Source organism: Prunus mume, linkage group LG1, assembly GCF_029339155.1.
Source record: "Prunus mume cultivar Tortuosa linkage group LG1, ASM2933915v1, whole genome shotgun sequence".
Classification (NCBI taxonomy): domain Eukaryota; kingdom Viridiplantae; phylum Streptophyta; class Magnoliopsida; order Rosales; family Rosaceae; genus Prunus; species Prunus mume.
Window position 1 is genome coordinate 4,631,454 of NC_142698.1, and position 8,671 is coordinate 4,640,124.

Genomic DNA, 8,671 nt, shown 5'->3' on the forward strand with positions numbered 1-8,671 from the left:
TATAAGTTTAAGGACTATTTGAGTAATTTACCCTACATTATTAATCTCTTACGTTTTAGGGTAAATTACTCAAATGGTTCTCAAACTTATACTCAATTTACATTTTGGTCCCTCAATTAAATTATTCGTTCAAATGGTCCATCAACTCAATATTAATCACTTCATTGGTTCTACTGCGTTACATTATGTCAATGTTGTTGTTAAATACGAAGGTAAATTGGTCATTTCATATGTTAAAAATAAATAAATACTGAAAAATGAAATAAAAACTCTCCCTGTTTCTCTGCTCTCTCTCTCTCTCTCTCTCTCTCTCTCTCCATTCCCCATGACCACCACCCTCAAGCTCCAACCCCAAACCCATCCCACAACCACCCTCCACCCCAAGCCCCATGAACCCGAACCCTAGCTTCTCCCACCCTCCACCCGAGCTAGCAACTACAGTAAAAGAGAAGGAAAAAATCTTCCACAGACCCCTCCTACGAACCCAAAACCCCAACTCAACAACCACCTGCACTCCGCCCCTCCCCTTGATTTCCCTTTGTTGTTGAGAGACAACCACCCATCACTCTCCTCCCCACCCCATCACCCGCCAATCCCACCTCCCAAAATCACAGCCACTGTCAATTTCTCACCCTCCAAGCGCACTCTCTTCTCCTCCCACCTCACCTCCTCATCTTCCAAACCATCCAAACTACCCAAACTCTCTCCCCACACCCACAACCCTATACCCACCACACCCAATCCCTCCCTCCACCAAAATTTCCTCCATGGGCTTCTAGAACCATCATCCAACATTCCAGAACCTTTTCCTTCTTCCAACCCACCTGCCAAGTTCACGCCTTTGGAGCAGCAAGTGGTGGACCTCAAGAAGAGGTACCCAGATGTCCTTTTGATGGTGGAAGTCAGTTACAAGTATCGGTTCTTCGGCCAAGATGCCGAAATTGCTGCGAGGGTTTTGGGGATTTATTCCCATATGGATCACAATTTCTTGACTACTTATGTGTCCACTTTCTGGTTGAATGTCCACGTTAGGAGGCTAGTGAGCGCTGGGTACAAGGTCGGCGTGGAGAGGTCTGTGGGGAATGGGGGAGAAGAAATCGAAGGAAGGGGGCACTGGGTTTGGGTCTCATGATTTTTTTCCTTTTTTTCTTCTAATTTTGTATTTATTTTAATCTTATTTTTATTTGTTAATTATGAAAAGTCGTATTTATCCTAAAATTTGATTAAATCTAATAGAAAATTAGACGGTGGGACCATGGACCGAATAATATAGAGTTGATGAACCATTTGAACGAATAATTTAGTTTAAGGACCAAAATGTAAATCGGGTACAAATTTGATCACCATTTGAGTAATTAACCCTAAGTTTTACTATTGTGTAAAATGACAAAAAAGGTCATCCAACAATACTTAACCCTAGTACAACTATATACACACACCACCACTCTTCATATTAAGTTTTAGAAAAACACAAACTCCTCTACACCTAATGCCAGATTAATCATCTCTTTCAATCTAAGAAACCTACTATATTCGCATATTCTCTTCACAAAACCTAAATACTGTATGCAAATAGTGGCTTGTGGGTCATCACTTGAGATATGTAATATAAGAGGTCGCCATCAGGAAGACCACCTGCTAATTTACCCAAGCAAACTTCTGAATTTTGTGCAAGAATTTGATCAAGGCTCCTCCAAGAAGTTAAATACTATGAGTCTCTCTGTTTTACAATAAGTAATGATAAATTAGTTGTTAATCACTAAGCTTCAAAGTAGAGTGATAAAGGATAAGATAGCAGGGTGTAGGGTTGATGAGTTTATTTTTTATTTTTATTTTTTTTTCTACTAGGTATGTATTTAAGAGTAGTCTAGAGGAATAGCGGGATTTTTTTTTTTTTTTTTAAATTGTAAAAATTTGAATTAAAAGTTGGGTCAACTTGAAATATGAATACTAGCTGGACAAAGAGAAGTGCAGAGAAAACTCATAAATAAATTGAAGCCCATATCGTTGCAGCACGCTGGAGTCCTTAAACAGGGGACACTGGAATCACAACAGAGAAGAAAACAAACGAAGGCCGGCGCTCAATCAAGACGGTAACGGCCATCCTCAAATTTTACTGGCCTCCCCAGTTTAGAGAAGTCTAATTGTTTATCATATCCTTTTGTTCCTTTCTTATACGAATTCTTCACTTTTCTTCCTGGTTATAATGTATTTTTAGAATTCCAAGACAACACTTTCATTTAAGTGTTTTCTTATTTTGATTGTTGAGATTTCAGAGTGAACTTCTAAAGTTCCATTTTTTTCCTCATGAATTTCAGGGCATGGGCATGTTTGTGCTTCTATTAGATACAGGAAACAGTTTCCAAATTTGCCATTATTTCTATATTGAATGTTTTAGTTGTAAATTTGCCTCAATTGGGCATTGACCCCTTTACCTTTGAAGTGCTATGATATATAGTAATTAGAGTAGGGTTTAACGTTTGTGATGCCTTGTAAGTCCTGCTGTTGAGTTTCTTTTTTTCACCACTAGTGAGTGATGAGGTGGTCTAATTCGTATTTCAGAACTAGATTCAAATCTACTTCATAAATTGCTTCATCTTATGGCATCTTCGTTTTATACAACTTATGTTCAAATTGGAAGAAATTATGCGTTGTCTTGGTTTTGATTTGGGTTTCTTTTTGGTGCTTAATCACAGAAAAAGTGGTCCACATTAAAGTGTGCTTATTGCTCAACCAGGAAGTAAATATAGTTTCTAAATCCTATGATGAAATAGGTTCGGATTTGGTAGGTTGGTTTTAAATTTGTTGTTGGGTAGCTAAATAAGCTACCCAACAAAGAGCGACTTATGGGGCGGTGAAGAATAGGCACAAACGCCTGCCTTGATAAAGCCAATAGGCACAAAAGTCTGGAGGAAATGGTAGTTATATTCTGCTTGAAATTGTGGAGGGTTCATGATGGTTGTTCCTGATCTCACTTCTACATAGTTTTATCAAGTGAGAATAGCATTTTACAGTGCTAGTCACCTATCAATTTCTGCTACTTCTACTATGGCATTGAGTCTATTGACATTAGCATCTTGACCAATTTTGTATGGTTTTATGATCTATAAGAAGTATTGGAATTCCTTTGCCTTGAGGTTTGCTTATCAGTTTTTGGTTTGCACTCAATACTACATTATAGGCACAGCAGATATGTTAACTTTGTTTCGAGCAGGGATTCAAAGCAGGGATACTGTTTTCCTACTCATTTAGATTTCAACATATCAGAAGATGCTATGCAATCACACAAATTTTGCAATACAAATTATCACATTTAGCCATGTCTATTTTTTATTCTGACTTTCTCCTACATCTTTTTTGTATCGCTCTTCATTATTTAGACTAGTAGCCCACGAACATGTGAATGTGAGCTTAAGAGAAGGGTTGGGTTGGTTGAACTGTAAATGAAGTTGAACGTCATAAGAGAAGTCTGTGAGGGAAAAATTTGGTGTTTTTTGGTTCATCGTTACCATAATCTTCCCTATTTCTCAAAGCTGTTTTAGTCTGTCTTATATATTTGTATTTTCGTTATTTCATAATTGAGAAAGAAGTTTCTCTTAATAAAATGATAGATTATCTGTTGTGAAATTATTCTTTTCTGAACTCTCTACTGCATAATAATACTCAATATTTATAATGTGGATTCTTGATAGTTTGTATTATTGCATAATAAGTACTCATCATACTTATTTCTTTTATTTTTTTTGCTTTATATTCATTCTACTGATACCTCTTCATTTTTAGTATTCGATGCACTACTCAGAAGTCAATTGTCCAATTGATTACAGGCATGTGTGCACTTGTTAAGAGGGTCCAAAGAGATGACGTTGGGCACAACAGATCTATGGGAACATTGGGTAGTACTATGATTGGGTCTGGCATTGACGTTGTGTAAGCTTTCTTTGTTATTATAATTTAATATGCTATTACCATAAGCAAGGGAGTGCTCCATATGCATTTGGACAGAAAAGAAGTAAAAACTGTTCTGAACAATGCTTCACAAATCCATAATCTGTAGTGTAGCAGGGAAACATTATCAATATTGTAAAATACACAACAAATAAGAGCTAATGCAATTATTGTTATATGTATTTCATATTATCAATGTGCTTTTAGCAAAAGAGCGTATTTATCTCCCTCCCCAAAAACATCCCATGTTCTAAGAAGACCCTGGTCGGCCAAGCAGTATATTACAAGAAATACCTGGTAGTCTATCGGCGAGCTGGTTACAATTACTATTTGCTAAGTAAAATGGCATTGGGATTTATCTTAGTCATGTGCCACTCTATTGCATGTGACCTGTTTCCTGTATCATGTTCATGTCTGTACATTGCTTCTTTTATTTACTTTTTTTTTGCCACACATATTTCAATATAAATCATGATCGGTCATACTGTTTTGAGTTTTTCCATACATTGAAAAATCTGGTTTGATATATAGGTAGCACTATATGTGGAATTAAGTGTCAAGGAGGCGCTTCTGTGTCATCTGTATGGTATCTTCACCACTTCTGTTTCCCACTATTGCTTGGTGTTTTGGAACTGCTTGCGTTTCCTTAAAAAGGATTAAATCAATAGTTTAAACGTTGAATTTCTAACTCAAGGCGCTGGAACTGATAAGTCAACCATATCGCAATACTGAGAGAAATGAAGGTTCTGGACTTTGCTATTTATTCCCATCCCATTGTCTTATACTAGAGTACTACATCTCAGATGTGTGCAATCATAAGATTTTATTCTGGCTTGCACAAGAGATTATACATTGAGCAAGTAGAAGAGCTTGACTTTTATGTGAATGGTAGAAGACTTTTGAAGAGTCAGAAGCAGAAGGAACTCTCCTGTATCCTGGTAGGTATGTTGAAACTGTAAAATGAATATAGTTAGGGTATGCATCAAGCTATACCTAAGTAATTGGACCTTCAAGGATGGATGTAGCTTATTTATACATGTACCATTATCTCTTTGAATCTTTGCATGTCACTGATAGATCCATCATTTAGTTATTCCTAGCCTGGTCCAAATGTCTTTCAAGTGAACGATTCTTCATTGCATGTAGATTCTTATATGAGCTTGAAGTGAAAATGTCATGCATTAAATTTTACTTTTGGATGGGAGAACAGGTACAACTTTATTCGAACTTAGTGTGCATAATACTACCAGCCTTTGTAGCCATGCGGTACTGCGATGAAAGAGTCACCATCTATTCTTCCTTTCTAAAGATTTCTCTTCAATCCCTCCTCTCTCTTTTTGCCTCTTTGGTTTTCCAGCAATAATATCCTTCTTCGGTGGAGTTTTCTAGCCAAGAGTTTGTAGAGCTATTTATTCAATTGCAGACATTTCTGGGACATTTCTAACAGAAGGACAAATATTCAATTTTTAAAGAACATATTGTGAACCTCTTTCAGATATGACTCTGTCTGAAAAGGGATGAACTTGCATCAGAGTTTCAGAACTTTACCTAATCATCCCGCATTGGTTTTATTCCCAATTCATAACTCGAAATTTCTTCTGGTCCTTTGGTAATTGGGTATAAGTTATAACTGTGAAAATTAGAAATGGCAAAATAGGAATAACAAATTAGTTTACCATTTTCATAAAGTGTATGTATATATAATATGTTATAAATATATGGCTTATTATCACAAAACGTTCCTAAGGTTTACGAAACTATCATATTGCATCCTTAGGCCATCTCTAGCCATGGGCTATATCCCAAATAAAGCCTTAAATTAATGCAAAACTCATCTCCAGCCATGGGCTAAATAAAATTTTGCCAAATTTGGAGGCCACATTTGATCTTTTAGCCATCCAACCGGGCCAAATGTAGCCTAGCTTTGGCTATGCCAAATTTATAGTGGGCCCCATTCATGTGCTTTTCAACAACCAATCATTAAAGCACTTTCCACTCCCCTTTTCAAAATAATAAAATATGAAGGACCCTAAAATATAGCCCTGCATGGCTGGAGATGGAAAAATTTAGCCCTACATTATTCTTTAAAAAGTTAATATTTTGAGGGACTAAATTTTTAGCCCTGGACTACATTTAGTCCTATGACTGGAGATGACCTTAATGTTTTTTTGTGTCACTCGTGATCTTCAAGGTTAGTATGTGTGGTCACAAATGATCTCTACCGTTAGGTTCGTCAAAAACTCCATTAGGTTACTGACGTGGCATATATATATATATATATCACAAAACATCTCTGAGGTTCACACACCTATCACAAATGGTCCCAACAAATTTTTTTAATTTTTTCATTTAAAATTCATAAAATTTTAGTTTTCTTTTTAAAATTATTTATAAATGAAAAAACCATTTATAGAATGATTTTAATCTTGAGGACCATTTATGAACCCTAAACCCTTAATTTTTTTCATTTTTAAATATATCCTTGGGTTAGCAAAGGACCAGAAGGGATCCTTGGGTTAGCAAGGTCTGCTGGATAGACATTATTGAGGAGCGCCTTTTTATGAGAGATATGAACAATAGGCTTTTGTTGAGTGAAAGTAGAGATAAAAATCATTATGATTTGGTTGATCTTGAAAATAATTTATCACTTGCACGTCATGGATGATTGCCAACCCTAATTTGTTTCAACCGAGTGTCCTAAGCGGTGCACCATCAGAATTTTGAACTCACACATATTAATTGGGATGATGTGCTCCTCTTGCCCAATAAGTGTTTGGCAGTCTTGTGCAAGTATTTGGCATGCACAAGTGTGGCAGTGATATACAGTAAAGTGGTGTAAGAGCAGTGTTTTTTTGTTTTTAATCTTTTTGGGGGGATGAAAGATAATTCATCAGAAAAACAAGCAACAGAGAGGCATTACAACGGGTACAACAGAAAAGAGAGAAGAGTACAACTAAACATAGGATAGGAGATGATGGTTTGGATAAGATGAGATGAAGTTTTAACAGCTAAACCATCCTCCCAACACTGCACATGGGATCAATTTCTTGGAGGACAAGGAGAGTCTCTTGATAAGATGTGCACCAAGATGGACTGGCTCACCCAAACATCGTTGCTCATCCTCCTTTTGACAAGAGATTCCTGAGTATCTGCAACAGCATTTGCGGAGTGGCAAACCCAGCGCCAATTGACTCTCCTGTAATTCATGAAGGCACCAGGTAGGATATATCATCCAATTGCCTTTGAAAATTTTGCCCTTTATGCTGCGTATGAGATCGCTGTAATCAGATTCGTGTTTTGAACCTATTGTGGGCACAAAGGGGACAAAGGGAAGTATTATTTATCCAAGGTTTGATTTGGCACAAGATCAGCTTCCCTACTTGTTGAATTTAAGGACGTGGCCAGGGGTCTAAGCTGCAAATGGAATTGATGGCTACCAGGTAGGCTGTTGCCTTTATTTCGACCATTGATTGTGTAGCTTCTCACATTTGATTCAACGCTCTCCCAGCTGTAAGGTGGGGACAGAGGCTGAGATATGGTTTCCACCTCGGGGATCCATGGTGGTTGATTCTCTTCAATATGGTTATTGATTGTCCTGAAGTGCGTCCAGCGAAATCGGATCAGCAGGACACCATTAAATCTAATCTTTCTGTAGTGGATCTTGATCAGTTTATTAGATTGCAGAAAGAGGGCTTAGCAGCTGAATCACTCTCTCCTCTCGCAGCGGACCCCTTTTCTTTCCCTTGCTGGCATGAAGAAAGGGTCCATTTCACTAGCTCTTCTTCTTGTGAGAATAAATAGAGAGGTGCGCTTAACCGACCCTTAATTATATTTGTTTGCAGGGCATCTCACACAGAGACTGGTAAAGGAAACCGGGAGGTGGAGCTGGGAGCTATTGGATGCTTGGTGTGCATATGAGAGTTGTAAATAGGTGTGTACTCTGTACATGCAGCGTATGTGTAACAGTGTAAGCCTTGCGTAGGATCTTCATTCAGCCTTGCGTTTCCTTTGGAGGCTGGATTACTGCAGAATGGACTTAGTTAAGCACACCATCGAAGGTTTGTTCCAAGAAGTACTTAATTTCTACATGACTCTGTGAAAGTTGATTTGCTATCCAGATAAGCATGTTATGATAAATCTTGCATGTTTCTTAGTATGTTATGCATGCGACGTATGTATTTTGCTCCCAGAAAAACTATACATGTCTGTTGTAAGAATGACAAAAGGATGCAATTGTTTGACATAATAATGTAAATCTATTCACTTTTTGACTTGAGAAGAGATTATACTTTTCCATTTGTAAGGCCAACTACATATTTCCGCTTGGAAAAGCCAGAACCTGCAATACTTCTGCTTGAGCCTTAACAACCAGGTGATAGTTTAAATCAGTTTGTGTTTCTTCGACCTCAAGTGATGAAGCAAATTTTTGAGGCAAACATCACGATGAAATTTCAAAAATTTCCTGGGCCTGTTGGCCAAACCTACGTGGCACGTCGCTACGTGGTTTTGCAATATTGTACTGATGATATGAAATCATTTCTGATAAGCACACCATCCAAGAATCACATGTGAAATCACCTATGAGGGCCTTAACTTCATCGGATCCGACTTCATCTTTTTAATGCTATCAATTGAAAGTCTCAAGCAGTTGAAATATTGAAAAATAAGGCTTGGGAAATACAAATCACAGATTCAAAACTTGGAAAAGATCCCATCTGTTAAA

The 8,671-nt window shown here is 37.4% G+C and overlaps 1 long non-coding RNA gene across 2 annotated transcripts; it reads left to right on the top strand.

Annotated features, from left to right (window-relative positions):
* Nucleotides 1-540: 540 nt before the first annotated feature.
* On the top strand, nucleotides 541-4,140 carry LOC148920791 (uncharacterized). Of its 2 annotated transcripts, none has more exons than XR_016123376.1 (2): nucleotides 541-2,093; nucleotides 3,784-4,140. It is a non-coding gene; the product is annotated as an uncharacterized LOC148920791 (long non-coding RNA). The 2 variants fall into 2 exon arrangements; XR_016123375.1 differs by having other exon boundaries at nucleotides 3,828-4,140.
* The last annotated feature ends 4,531 nt before the right edge of the window (nucleotides 4,141-8,671 follow it).